Below are 14,655 nucleotides of genomic sequence, written 5' to 3' on the forward strand. Positions count from 1 at the left end.
GGAAGGAGGGAGGGGCTGTAGATATGGTTGAACCCAGCAGAAAGATAGTATAAGCCTGAGAAGAGTTATATGGTTTCTTTCAAATCCATTTTAAATCCTACCTAAAGCTTAGAAGTATACATCCTTTTATAAAGTTCTCTCCCCATTTTTCAAAGAATAGGAAAACAAAACAAAACAAAACAAAACAAAACAAAACAAAACACTAGCTTGCTTAATTTTTTTCTGGAAAGGGAGGCGGTGGCCATTCAACGCACCGGCCAAAGCTCTTCCTGCACGTGGTAACATCGCCACCTGCTGGCCATGATGATATCACCATAGAGCACAAGCTTTTAAAGGAGCCTAGACCCTCGCACCAGCCTAACCCAGGAGCGCCTTCCCCTCCTCCCCCACCTCCCCTCCTCCCACCACCCCATGGCCACAAAGAATTAAGAATCAAACACAATAACCAGGGGATATAGGGGTCCGAATGCAAGTGGGACAGGATGTGATTTAAGCCTTTTTGTGGCAAAAAGGCAAGTTGGTACGTAAGGAGCATTGGTATGGAAAGCAGGACTCCCAGGTCTCAGGCCAGCCCTTCTGCCAGCAAGGCCCACCAAACAAGATCACGGGCTTTGCCACCAGCAGATGAGCATTTGGGGTTGACATTACAACAATGCCCTTAATAGTAATTAAGTTGATTTGTTGCCTCCAACTGCCTGTGATCTCTCCACTTCTTAGTAAGCCCTGACTTAGAATCATTAAAAGGGCATGATTAATTAGCATCTTCAAACTTTGTATCTTCCCAGGGAGTAAATGATTTAAAAAAAAAAAAAGACCCTGGCCAGGCAAAGCCTATCATGGAAGCAAAGGTTCCTCCCAGATCCCACTGGGATAAGTTATTTGGAACAAGAGATTTTCCCTTACCACATTCTATGACCCCCACATATGAGACTACCCACCTGCTTACACCCAAGATCAAGCCCTGCAGCACTGTCACATTTGAGCCTTTGATTATGGAAGACGGGATGTGTTTCATTCTCTCTCTTCTTGTAGCTCACCTGCTGAGAGCCCCAGAGTACATGAGGCTGAGAGTTCTCAGAGAGTGAGCTGAGGGCCCTAAGCTCCCCGGGCTGGCTTCATATTAGCACTGAGACTAATAAGATTCTTGGGTCAGGACTACAGCCAAGTAAACAAATGTGGCCTTAACAGCTGCCTCCAGCAAGGGAGGAGGGCAGGACAGAAGTGGCATCGCCCAGCAAACAGCTGGCAAAGGCAAGAAGGAGAGACAGAGGAGATCGGGGGACCCTCCCCAGCCACCATTTGAAGGGCCAGGTCTCAAGCCTGTAGTGCACATCCATGAGTCATGACCATGACCTCAGCCTCAGGGGAGCTCTGTACCACATAATCTGTCAAGCACAATGCTCAAATGATTGAAATTTCTGGTGTAAAAGAAAAGGTGTGATTTCCTCCTTACTAGTGAGGTAAGCAAAAACGCCAGTTAGTTAATTCTTGGGACTGATCCCCAGTCCCTCTATGTCCAATTCTTCTCATCTCTGCTCTCACTTGATGATTCTACTCACAGAAACTACCAGATCACCAGTGTTTGGTGTTTTATGCTTTCATTAATACGATGTGTTTAATTTAGTGCCTACTTGGCCAGGCACCATATGGACGCACCTGGCGAAAACAACAACCGGGCTCGGGCTCATGGGAGCTCACAGCCACGGGAGGCAGCTTCGTGCGGAGGGGCGCAGGCTCTGGCACCAGACAGCGGGGTTCCCATCTGCCACTTCCTGAGTGACTTGGGGTAGACTGCTTAACCTCTCTGTGTCTTTGTTTTCCTCACCTGAAAAATGCAGGTAATACCGTATTGACTTCATAAAGCTGGTGAGCTTAAAGCTGTGCCACATTTATGGTAAACATTTAATAAATGTGAGCAATTATTACCATGTGGCTAAGGGTCTTCATTCTAGCATGGTAACTCTACTGAACAGAATGGATTACAGGTTCTAAAAGGGGAGGAGATTACCCTGAGAGCATACAGACTTACAACCTTCCTTGCATATGGTGGCAGGCAGAATAATAGTCCCAAAGACATCCATGTCCTCAACCCTGGCATCTGGGACTTCATATCGGCAAAAGATACTTCGAAGATGTGACTAAGGTAGGGATTCTGATTATCAGGTAGGTCCAGTGCAATCATCCAGTCCTTATAAAATGTAGACAAGAGTCAGAGTCACAGACAGGTGAAACAATGACGGAAGGAGGCAGGAAGGTATTGTGGTGTGCCCCTTGGCCCTGAGCCAAAGAATGTGGACAGCTCCAGAAGCTGGAAAAGACAAGGAAGCCTCCAGAAGCAAATGGAAGCCTGGCAACACCTTGATTTTAGCCAACTGAGACTCATTTTGAACTTCTGGCCTTCAGAACTAACTATAAGAGAAAAAAAAAACTTATGCTGTTATTAACTACTAAGTTTATGACAATTTTTCACAGCAACAGTAGAAAATGAATACAGATTTGAATAAAAACAAAAGTTTCTTTCTTTACAACGCATCTGTTTGAAAGACAGCATAATAAAGCTGAAAGAGCACTGGGCCTGGGGTTTGAAATCAGCCTCTATACATTACTGTGTGTCTTTGGATAAGTTACTTAACCTCTCTGAGCCTCATTATTCCATCTCTCAAATAAAGATAAACATGATTATTTCAAGTATTGGCTGCAAAACTACGCAGTAGGCACTCAACAATTGTATCATTCTTTCCATTAAAAACACAATGCTCCTCCCCCTACCCCCAAACAGCTGATTATTTAAAGGCTCTAGCTTTTCTGTGCTTTGATTCAAGGTGTTCGTTTATATTCAGGCCACTGTCCATTTCTAACTACTTGACTTCTCTGCTGTTAGAGGTTGGGACTGACAACCGAGATACCATGGGCTTGCCAGAGATAGTATTTTGGTTTCTGTTACCATGACCCACTGATAATCTGGGCTCCACCCAGCCATGTTCCCCACTCCTGCTTGTGAGTCAAAGACCCCCTGGCCGAGAGTCTGTCCTCTGCCCAAGGTCACGCTGTCATCCGCCCACCAGTTCACCATCACCTCACCCTATTCTGGAATGCTCGAGAAGGAAGGTCAGAACGTCCACATGCCCACTGCAAATACCACTGTTACTATCCCTTCCACCGACTGCAACCATGGCTGCCACCTGCAGGCTGCCCACACTGCACCAGAGGCTGCAGAAGACTGGGGAGGTCTTTTGGCTCTCCAGGCCTTTTCCTGGGAGGGTGTTTCGGTAAGAAGAAAAATGCAGCCTCTGTTACAAAATGACATACTGGAATTCTGCAATAAAAGGTGGTCAGTGGTCAATACTAGCAAACAAGAGAGTCTGCCTTGTAGGGGTTTCACTCATAGACAAGAGAAGCCCCCCACTGCCTCCTTCCCCTGCTCCATGCCTGTCCCGACCTCTAGCTACAAAAGGGATTTGTGTGCACTAAGAGTGTTCGTTCATTCCACCCTAAACACTGTCAGAGGAGAGCAAGAAGGGACTCACGGAGCTAGAGTGTGAATTCTCGGTGGGCAGCGAGGGGGACAAAGAGGGGTGCGCCATGGGGGTGCTGGGTTGATGCCCAAGGGTCAGTGTCCAAGGGAAGCACTAGCCGGACCAGTGCTTTTTCCAGACACTGCCCTCCCACTGCCGCTGGCCCTTGCTTCCCCTCCCCATGATGGCGCCCAGCGCCAAGAACATTTCCAGGGCGTCCTCCAACGGGCCTGAAGACCTGGGTGGTCTAGAAACCTTGAAGCAAGCATTGAGTTTTATCCCAGAACAAATGGAGACCTGGAAGTGAAGGTCCTTCCCAAGCTAGAAACAGCTGGGCCCAGCTGAGGGGCAGGATAAGATCACCTCTCTGTGCAGCACCGTCCTTCACCAGGAGGCCTGCCTACTGCAGGGTCTTGGAAGCAGGCCAGGGATGTTTGCGGAGAGCGGGCACCACCGGTCTGCACGAGTGTGGGGCAGGGGTGGCAAAGGACGTCGGACAGCTGCTGAGGTAAGGTGGCCCTGGGCTAGAGGACTGCAGAAATGGCCCGGGAACTCGGGGCAGAGCTGGAAATCAGGCCAGTATGCAAACACCCAGCCCGCCCTGCACACACATGGAGGATCACACACTCGCAGAGCACCCAGTGTGAGGGGCAGGCCCTGTGCCGTGTGCTTTCCAAGGTGCTAAGACAGTCAGAGAGCTCTTCTGGGTCAAAAGACTGTCCGCCAGCAGTCTGCTGCAGGCCCGAAACCTCCTTGAGTTCAAGTCCAGTCTTGTCCTTTGTCTCACGGCCCTGAAGAGACCTACTTTGTGCTGCTCTTCCCAGGTTCGTGTCTGGTTCTGAAACATCTGTGTACATAAGGATCATGGATCTCACAGGTCCAGAGAGAAGGATGCTTGCACCTTTACAAGTATCCTCGGTGATTTTTTTTAGGGAGATTGTCCGAGACTAAACTTTGAAAGTGTCGCTTCTTTTCTAGGCTGCTGCCTCAAAGGCCTCCTTTTTTATTTTTTATTAATGTTAATTTGTTTTTGAGAGAGAGTGTGTGTGTGAGTGGGGGAGAGACAGACACAGTGGGGGACAGAGGGTCTGAAGCAAGCTCTGCCCTGACAGCAGGGAGCCCAATGCGGGGTCAAACCCATGGAACCGTGAGATCATGACCTGAGCCGAAGTCGATACCTCAACCGACTGAGCCGCCCGGGTGCTCCAGAGCCCTCCTTTTTTAGACCAGCACTGGTATGTGGTGCTGGCTCCCTGCTCGCAGATCTCCAGGCTTCTGCCCTAACATGCAAGCGGGCCAGCTCCCAGCATCTTCATTTCAACACCCCAATGGTTCGGCCAGCATGTCCTGGTTCAGGTCGTGAGGCTCATGAGGCCCCTGAGAAAATCTGCCCTGTGTTCCACGGCAGAGCTGTGCATCCTGGCAGTCTGCCTGCAGGAGGACCCTTCTCTGAAATCCGTCTTGCCTGATGGATTCTGCCTTTTTGCTTTATGGACCCCCAGCTCCCCTTCCTCCCTCACTTGAGTCTTTCTTTTCTAGGCTGGGTCTTTTCCTGAGCCCACCCCGAACCGCTTCTGATCCAGCCTTGACCCCAAAGAACTTCATCTGAGCACACTCCTTGCCCACCAAGGCTCCATGGCAGAGGAGAGAGCCCTGAAGGCCTCCAGAAGTTCTCAGGCGTCACCAAAATATGTGGTCTGGCAGGAACGAAAAACAGAGCAAATAAGTGCTTTTCGGAGTTTGCAAAGGAAGTAGGCCAGGTGGCAGGAAAACACGGACGGGTAATTGAGGAAATCTGACACGGGGGCCCGAAGTAGCCTCCTGGAAGGAGAGCATTCCTCTGAAGCTTCTGGTCTCCTTACAGTAAGTTATATATGAATTGTGCGTTCTCCTCCCTCAGAGAGCTGTGTTGGTCCACATGAACTTCCTTGCTTCCTGTAACCTCCTTTCTCTCTACCTCTTTACCTCCCAAGTTTGTTCCGGAGCTGTGCAGAGACTGGCTCACGTCCTGCCCTGGGACCTTGCCTCTCTCCTCCGTACAACCAAATGCGTCTCGCCCCATTCTCCTGTGCGTCTCTGAGAAATGGGTCAGACAATCTGTATCAAGTTGGAGTGCCAAATCCTAACTTTTATAATCGAGCTATGCAGTAGACACAGACAGATTAATCATGAGAAGAACCGCCAAAGAGACATGGACGGATGCAGTGGGACGCGAGGGCGAGGCTTCCACTGCTGATGAGCACAGAGCAAGGTAAGCACAGGCCAGAACTGACCACCCCCACCCCCACCAGAGAGAATCATCTTCCTCATCCCCATTTTATAGATAGGGAAACGAGGTCCAGAGACAAGCGATCTGCCCTGAGATAGCAGCTGATAGTCTAAAGTCAAGATGACCCCAACCTCGTCCAGGTCTGTGCTCCGTCCACTGCACCATGCCATTCACAGCCATGAGCACCTCTCCGTCCGGTACCTCGTTTCCAATTCATCATGAGGCTTCAAGGGCTTCTGTGATAGGCACAAAAGTGCAGTGCTGTGACCTGCAATAAATCACCGCAGCTAATGGTCTCCTTGCTCCCCGTGACCAACTGCGGACAGCCCCGTTCTCACTCGCACATGCAGCACGATAGCTGAGGCCACTGCCTGCCTTGAGGGCGGTGTGGGAACCAGGAGAAGGGAGGCAGCCACTGGGGACACTGGGGTGGCGCTCCTTTCCCTCCCCCCACGCCTGCTCCATACCTTCCTTCCTTCGTCCCTCCCACCTCATCCTGCCCGTCCCTCCTCTTTCTTTCCTCCTTCCTTCTGGCATCATGCAAACAAGGCACTATTAATTAACAGCTGCCACGTTAAGTCCCAATTCTACCACCTCCCCCCAGTAGGGTCACTCTAAGGTTCTGAAGGTCTTGTGTGGCATGGAGCACTCAGGGGGCAGCCTTGCTCATTCTCTTCTGTCCACACAGGGGACTTGCAAAGATGCCCTTGTCCCCGTCCCCAAGTGCTCCAGGTTGGACAGCTCTCTGCTGCTTCTGGGCCAGGCTTCTGCCTTGGGAATCCCTTGCCAGCTGCCTCGGGTCACAGCTCCGGTGACAACCTCTCCCTCCCGTGGATCTTGCTGCCTCCCTGGGGTGCTGCCGGATCTTCACTGCTCTGGAGCCTACAGACTCTCTCTCCACTCCCCGGCCCCGGAGAATCCCGTCCTGGTCTGGCAACTACGCCAAGTCCTTTAATTGCTTCTCCTAGACATTTTGCCCATACTTGAGATGCCCCTTCTCCTCAAGACACAGGCCTAAGCTATTTACCTCTCTGGACCTCCGTTTCCTCTTCTAGAACAGTATCTCCTCAGAGGGTCACTGCAGATTAAATGAGTTAGTATATAAGGGATTTAGAACACTGGCTGCCACATAGAAAACATCAGATAAGCAATTACCGTTATTATCAACGATATGCTGCAGCTGCCTCCCCACCAAAAGTACATTTTGACAAGAAGGAAGAACATGATCTCAGCATAAAGAAAATCCTTTAAATTCATAAACTCAGCTTTCTGGACCTCAGTCTATTTTCCTTATTCTTCTGGACCCAGTGAAAATACCACTGGGCAATACCAATTTAAGAGTCCATGTTTGGGGGCTATGGATTCAGTGACCTCCAGGTCTTTCTTTGCCTTGGCATGTGTGATTCCTGGTGCATAAACTGAGCCAGCCCCTTAGTAGGTGCTCAATATAGATTTGTGGAAGGCATGACTTAAGTATATGCAGCCACCTGTTATCAGCACTACCTTTCAAGATAGAAACCTCATCTGTACAAACACAGAAGCAGAACACCCTTACAACAGCGCCCCCCCCCCAAAAAAAATACACGGAGGAAAATCAATCAAAACACATGAGGACAGAGTATAGTCCACACTGCCCTGCTCTGACGGACCTTTGGAAGCCACATTCTCTCTAGTGCCTACACTTTCCCCACCATTAACAATAACCCTCCCATCGCTAGGGTACTCAGCAGCTAATATGATGCTTTCACGTTCATCGCATCATTTGTTCATTAAGGAGCACTCACTGTGTACCTGGCACTGTATGCAGTTCTGGGAAACAGAGCGGGAAAGACACGGCAGTGCCCAGATCTGTGCCCCCCCCCAACCCACTAAACTGTAAGCCCCAACAAGAGTCGGGGCTGCATCTGTTTATCTCCGGATGCCCAGCACCGGCACCGGAGTGTTTTGTGATCAGAGAATGGAAAGAACGGACGCCAGGGCTGCTGACTTCTCAGCCCAGATAAGGAATGTGGCTGTTCAAGCTCAGGGCTATAAAGATATTTGATCAGGGAGTGCCTGGGTGGCTCAGTCAGTGGAGTGTCCGACTTCGGCTCAGGTCATGATCTCACGGTTTGTGAGTTCAAGCCCCACATCAGGCTCTGTGCTGCCAGCTCGGAGCCTGGAGCCTGCTTCGGATTCTGTGTCTCCTTTCTAGCTCTGCCCCTCCTCCACTCGTGCTCTGTCTCTGTCTCGCAAAAAAAAAAAAATGAATAAACGTTAAAAAAAAAAAAAAGATATTTGGTCAAATAAGCCCTGAGTGCAGGGATACCTATAAAACTTGGGGGCCCAGTGCAAAATAGAAATATAGGGCCCCTTGTTCAAAACAGAGGAAGAAGGTGTCCTTAGAGGAACTAAAATAGAAAGCTTTTTCCTCTCTGTCCTGGCATCTCTTTCAATTAGTCATCGTGTTTTCTTATTTGCTATTCAGTATCATTCTAAGGAAAACATATTGAAACTTTAAATTATTAGCATGAATTTTACTACTCATCTTTGTATTGTGCAATGCTGACTTTAAACACAAATATTAACACATTTAACTCATGAAGAATCACTGAAAATATACAATTCAAATTTGGTAGCTGGTATCTCATTCTTGTCAGAATACTGGAAACAGCACAAAACTAAGCCGATTATTTTAAGGTTTTTTTACAGTTTTTGTTTACTTGAAAGAGAGACTGTGTGTGGGGTGGGGGGAGAGGCAGAAAGGGAGAGAGGGAGAGAGGGAGAGAGAGAGAGGGAGAGAGGGAGAGTCTCAAGCAGTCTCTGAGCTGCCAGTGCAGAGCCTGACGTGGGGCTCAAAATCATGACACTGTGAGATCATGACCTGAGCCAAAACTGAGAGTGGACGCTCAACCAACTGAGCCACCCAAGTGCCCCTGAATCGACTATTTTTATGTGACTTCTTGATACACACAGACTATACCAACACTCTACCTCTGGCTCACTGATGACGACGAGGGACATAAAGGAAGGAACTCGGGGACAACCTATCTTCGCCTTTTGTTGTATGCCATTGCTCCCGGCATGAGTGGCTAATGAACACCAGGAAGTGACACAAGAATGGATATGACAGAGTAGGATTCCTCCGTGGTTCATGCTTCTAGAACGCCACTGCCTTCTTTCTGCATTCAATGTAAGTTCTAGCTCGACAGGAAGCATGGCTTCTGGGGGCCATCGGCACCTCCATTTACTTAGGTTTAGACACAACATGCCTACCTTCTACCCTCTGAGGCATGCCGGCCCCCCACATGTCACATCCATCAGACTTCAGAGATCACGGGCACCAAGAACACTACCTGTGAACATAAAGCACTGTGGACACGCACTCCATGCATGCTTCGTGGCCCCATTAGATCCACTTTCAAAGCACAGGTGCAAGGACAAAACTACTAAGAATTTCAAGACTGGAGCCTCAGAGCATGAAACCCAGCATGAGGCCTTTCTAAGCACGGACTTTATGCAACTGCATGAGTCACACGCCCATGAATTCGGCTCTGCCTGGACAGGACCAAGGGTTCACAGCCAAGGGAACAGTCCCTGAAGCCTGAGTGGGGCCCTGGATGGAGCCTGAGCAGCTCCCAAATTGCCCAGAGCACCACAGACCCAGGGGAGGTGAACCAGTTAGGCCTGAATAAAGAGGGGATGCCGGTTCCTTAGAGGGGCCTCCTTGGCAAGGACAGAAAGCCCAGGTCCTACAGAGAGAATGGCAGGGGAGGCTCTGTCTCCCCAGGAAACTCGGAGATGACTCTGGGGTGAGAAGCAAGAGAAAGCTATGCCATCCTGCTAAGCCCAGCCTCAAAGTAACCTCCTTGAACCTGGAAAGGGAAAAACGGCCAAGACAACATTCCCACACTTACCAGGCCTCAGAGCCCAGGCAACCCCAGTCCTGGCCAGAGCCTCACATCCATGCTGGTGACAGAGGCCAGAAGAACAGCAGCTGGAGGCCACTGGCGAGAGGCGGGACCAGCCATCTGGCACCGGCAACACAGGCAGGTGGGTTACAGCCGGTCCACGTCCCACTCCCGGCCCTTGTTCAAGCACTGCCACACGGAGACGTGGAATCCCACCTTTCGCCAACAGCAGACAAGATGGCTGAAATTCGCCTTCTAACACAAACTCATCTTCACCTGTAGCAGAACCCTTGGCCCTCTCTCTGGTAGGCCAGCTACCTGTGAAAACCCTTCCCACTCCAGGCAAGTGTCCATGCCACCTACTGGCTGAGTGTCCTTGGCTAATTACTTTTATGGGCTTCAGTTTCCCCATCTGAAAATAGGGGTAATCATACCTGCTCCACAGGGGCGTGATGGAGGACAGATGAGGAAACACATGCACAGAGAGAAGAAAGAGGGATGGAGGGAGGCAGAGTTTTCCTCCCACCTCCCGTCACTCTGCTTACTCTGCCCTCCCTGCCCAGGATGCATTCCCCATTCCCCAAACCCGAGGACCTCACACGAGCCTTACGCCATCCATGGGATTTCTACCTCCAGCTCTCACCAATGTCCCCTCCAGACATTTCAGAAGCATGTTTTTCTATTCCACACACTGGAGCAACTGGGTACATTCGGCTTGCTGGTGTTCCTGGAAAGGGAATAAATAGCACTGGGAGAATTTCTAAGCTCATGGTATTTAATAGGAGCATCCTCAGCACAAAGCCTGACATGCCAGAGACACACAGTACATTGAACTATGATGATGCCAGCTTCAAACTCTTCAACACTTTCCCATTGCCAGAAGAGAGGGAGGGAGGGAGGGAGGGAGGGAGGAGGAAAGGAAGGAAGGAAGGAAGGAAGGAAGGAAGGAAGGAAGGAAGGAAGGAAGGAAGGAAGGAAGAGGGGGAGGAAGGGAGGAGGAGGGAGGGAGGGAGAAAACAAGAATCTAAACTGCACGGTGGTCCCTTCTAGTTCTCTAATCTCACCCCCTGCCATTCTCCCCTTGCACTCACTCTCCCACCCTCTAGGCTGTTTTCTAAATTTCCCCTTAAAAATATCCCTCTCTTTTCCACAGTAGGGCTTTGCATATGCTGTTCCCTCTGTCTGGAAGGGCCTTCCCCACGTTCGGCACTGCCATCTCTTTCTCGTGTCTGAGATCTCGGCTTGCTGGTGGTGTTCCTTCCTCACCTAGTCTGAGGCCGTCTTCCACATCACCCCGGTGAAAGAAACAATACCTTTGTTGCCCATCTCTGGGTACCAGCATCTAGCACATCTAACAACCCACAGTTGGTAATTAATAGGGACTTGTTAATGAACTAATGCATGGATGATAAATGAAGTAAATATTTTTTTTCTTCCCCCCCTACGCATGCCATTCTTTTCTGGGTGTTTTGCAAATGCAAATCGTATCTCCCATTAGAATGCAGGCTGGGTAAGAGTTATAGATTGCTTTTGTTTCTTGCCCACCATGCAGTGCAGTGCAGCGCTGTGCACAACACGTAAAAAATGTTTGATGAATGAACGAATAAATCACTGCATAAATGAGCAGTCGGGCACTCACCCAAACCGGGCTGGACTGAACTGAATGAAGCAGACCTACATGCGTAAAGGAAGTGCCACATCCTTGCGACAGCGAACATGTGTTCTGCATTTGTCAGTGGGGCTTTCTTGTGCTCCGCTCCCTCACAGGGCCGTCACCCATCAGCCTGCTAATGGGATCATAAAGGAAAGGGAATCTGGGTCCTGGGCTTTCTCAGAGTCATCAGCTCAAAGCCCCTTTAATGTGAGTTCCTGACTCAATTGGGTGTGGAGAGAAGAGAAAAGGTGATGAATGGCCCAAATACAAGGAAACTCAGATACCTGACTTTGTTCTTATCTCGGCAAGAATGCGGCAGCCTGAAAGAGTCGGCAGCGGGCACCCTGAGTCATGATGAACTAAGAAACTCAAGAATGTCCCTTGATAAATGTTTGCTGGATAAATGAATGAATGCTTCTGTTGCTTATTACCTTTTAAGTGAATGGGGTCAAAGGTTGGTATTAACCCAAGGCTCATGGGGTAAAATATTCTTTGTGACCTGGCAGGAATTATTACCAAGGGCAGACTGGGCCAGCCGGTTCACATGGCTAATGAAGACAGGGTCACAGGTTTGAGGCTCCCTGGAGACTAGTTATCTATAGGCAGAGGAAAAATCTGCTTCGCAGCCATACTCAACGTTAACGCTGGGCAACAATCTTGCAAATTCATGCATTTGTCCGGGAAGGGAGGGTATCTATGGATGCCTGCGGTGAAACCCTTCAGCAGAGGAAAGCAACGGGAATCTTGTTTACACGTACACAGGGCAATGACAGCTAACATCTACTGAGTACTGAGTGCCTCTATGCCAGGCGCTGTGCAGGGTAAAATCCCCCCACCTCCCAAATGTGAAAAGTGAACCGTAAAGAGGTGTACAAGGCACTTTCACACCTGCTCTGTTTCAGGTCACCGTGTGGAATCCAAGGCCGCCCCAGCCCCACGAGGTAAATTTCATCCTCTTCCTTCCGCAGACGAGAAAAACAAGGGGGGGAAAGAGATGTGCTCACTTGCCCCCAAGATCACCCAGCTGGGAAGTGGCAGAACCTGATCCCAGATGCAAGCAGTTGCCAAAGCCAAGTCGGTTCTCTTAACCGAGATACCAGAGACACTGCTTTTTCGTTTTTCTTGACAAGCAGATGAGTAACGCGGTCTTTACGGATGAAAAGTGACTAGTTCAAAATCGATGGAAGCAAGGCATTTGACTGTTGCAAAGAACTGCCATCCAAGGCATCGCCCAGGTAATCTCCTGGATTCCAAGGCTGAGGAAGACGACAGGCAGAGGAAGAGCCGGGCCTTAGGCCACAGGGCCTCTTTTGCAAGTCGCAGCTTTACCAAGTAGTGTGCCTTGCTGGGCAAGTGGCAGCTCATCTCCAACCTGGGCAGGCACTGTTCTAAATGCTGTTGATGCAGAACAAACATGTAAGATGGGCATAATCAGTCCTTCCCCGTGGATGAGAAAATGGAGCCACAAAATGGCTCAGCAGCGTGGGCCCGGGGCCCAACCAGGAAATGACAGAGTTGGGACTCCTGTCCAGGTGGTCCAGCTGTAATACCTGTGCTCTGAGTACAGGAATAACAATAATAATAATAATAATAATAATAATAATAATAATACCACCTACTTCACAGACTCTGGGGATCTGATGCATGTAAAGTGCATAGCAAAGTGGCCTGTGGTATTTATTCACTACATGACACATTTTATCTTTAAATTTCCCACCTCAGCAGATTCATTCTCATGTCTTAGCAGGTGCTCAGGAACACCCCGATTAGCTGTAGCTGGATGGTCCAGAGGTCCAGGATTTGAAGCCAAACATTTTGCGCATGGGCTGAGCTACATGTCCTAGTAAGGCATCCAGCCCAGCAGGCTGACTCCGGTGGGGGGCACCGGCACTAATTATGGTGACCACTGGCCATGGAAGACAGAACACAGCAATGAGACACAAGGACCAGTCTGTACTGTGACGTTCTGGGAGAGCCGTCTTCAGCCAGCAAGACCTGACTCTTGAGCTGGAGCTCAGAGACAAGGCCACAGGCCCCCACGAGAAGACCTTACTAGGGCAAGGCAGGACTCAGAAGTATCTGCATCAGGAAAGCAAGGACTTGGTGAAGAGAATAAAAGAGGGCTCGGTGGCGGGGGTCAGGATAGATTCACCCCGGTTACTGGGCAAAAATAGGTGATAAGAAGAAGAGCCCAAATGGGACCTGAAGTTTAGCTTCATGCACCTCATCCAGGCGTTCTCAAAGCTCTCCTGCTTTGAGATAGCAGCGGTCCTGAGAGCTTGGCACAGGGGGAAGCCTGGAGGAGGCTGAGAGGACCCGGCTGGCAGAAGATGCCCACCAAGGCTGGCCACCAGGCAGGGCCCGATACACTCAGACTGCAGCCAGATGGGCACTCATCGGGAGATCAGGGTGAGGGGTTCTTGCATTCAGTAAAGAGTCGGGTCAGAGGACCCTGAACACACTTTCCACACTGCTTCCCATGATTCCAACAGGCTCAGTCCCTTGTCCTCCCCCATCTCCCCGCCAGCATCATGCAGCATCTTTGAGCTAAACTGAGGCAAATTAGGACTTGCGTACATACATGATACATGCATGATACCACTTTAGACCCAAACATGGTGACAGCACGATTCTCCAAAATCTGAACCCAACAGAGATGTCTCCAAGAACAATCGCCCTATAAAGTCAACGCTCATCCTGAGATCTACGATTCCACAGTGGTGCATCTGTTCTCGTAGGTGAAGTGGGGAGGCAGGAGCCCCAAGAGTGGCGCCAAGTCTCTCGAGGAGCAGGGATGGGATGGTCCCAGCCATCAATGGAGCTTTGTGGCCTCGGTGGAAAGAGAGGAACACCCTGTCTCAGGAATGCAACCTCAGAGCGCAGAAGACAACCACTCTTTACCATTATGAAACCCCAAACACTCTGGGTGTGGTGGGGGTTTTAAAAGCATATTCTGCTACCACTGAGAAGCCTTGGAAATGTGGGGAGTGCACCACCCAAGCCATTAAATGCCCAGACAGCTTGGGACAGAGGCAAGAACAAGGAGCCAATGAGTTTGGGTCAGAGTGTCTCAAAGAAATAAACATGCGGTGAAGGTATTTCCATAGCCAGTAAATACTGTCTTTCAGGGGGTTCAGAAGGAGACCAAACAGCCTGCCCCGACTATCCCCCGATAAAAGAGTGACACTGTGTATCTAAGGAGCGAGCAGCCAGGCACAGAAGCCAGATTTGCCAGCCACCCTTTAATTTATAGGCCGTAAATGATGGAGCCCATGATCTATTGCCCCTGACTCAGGGGGGATTTATTCTGGCTAAGAGCATACACAG

At 49.9% G+C, this 14,655-nt stretch overlaps 1 long non-coding RNA gene across 17 annotated transcripts in view; it reads right to left on the bottom strand.

Annotated features, from left to right (window-relative positions):
• LOC111558539 overlaps positions 1–14,655 on the bottom strand; it is a 160,773-nt gene that overhangs the window by 76,791 nt on the left and 69,327 nt on the right. For 11 of the 17 annotated variants that reach the window (XR_006592220.1, XR_006592224.1, XR_006592225.1 and 8 more), the window contains exons 8-10: positions 8,758–10,401; positions 6,812–6,862; positions 5,916–6,052 (exon numbers count right to left, since the gene is read on the bottom strand). This is a non-coding gene — a long non-coding RNA (uncharacterized LOC111558539). The remainder of the gene's footprint in view (positions 1–5,915; positions 6,053–6,811; positions 6,863–8,757; positions 10,402–14,655) is intronic. The other 6 variants (XR_006592223.1, XR_006592232.1, XR_006592222.1 and 3 more) reach the window with 6 other exon arrangements.

The sequence above is a fragment of the Felis catus genome, chromosome F2, assembly GCF_018350175.1.
Source record: "Felis catus isolate Fca126 chromosome F2, F.catus_Fca126_mat1.0, whole genome shotgun sequence".
NCBI lineage: Eukaryota > Metazoa > Chordata > Mammalia > Carnivora > Felidae > Felis > Felis catus.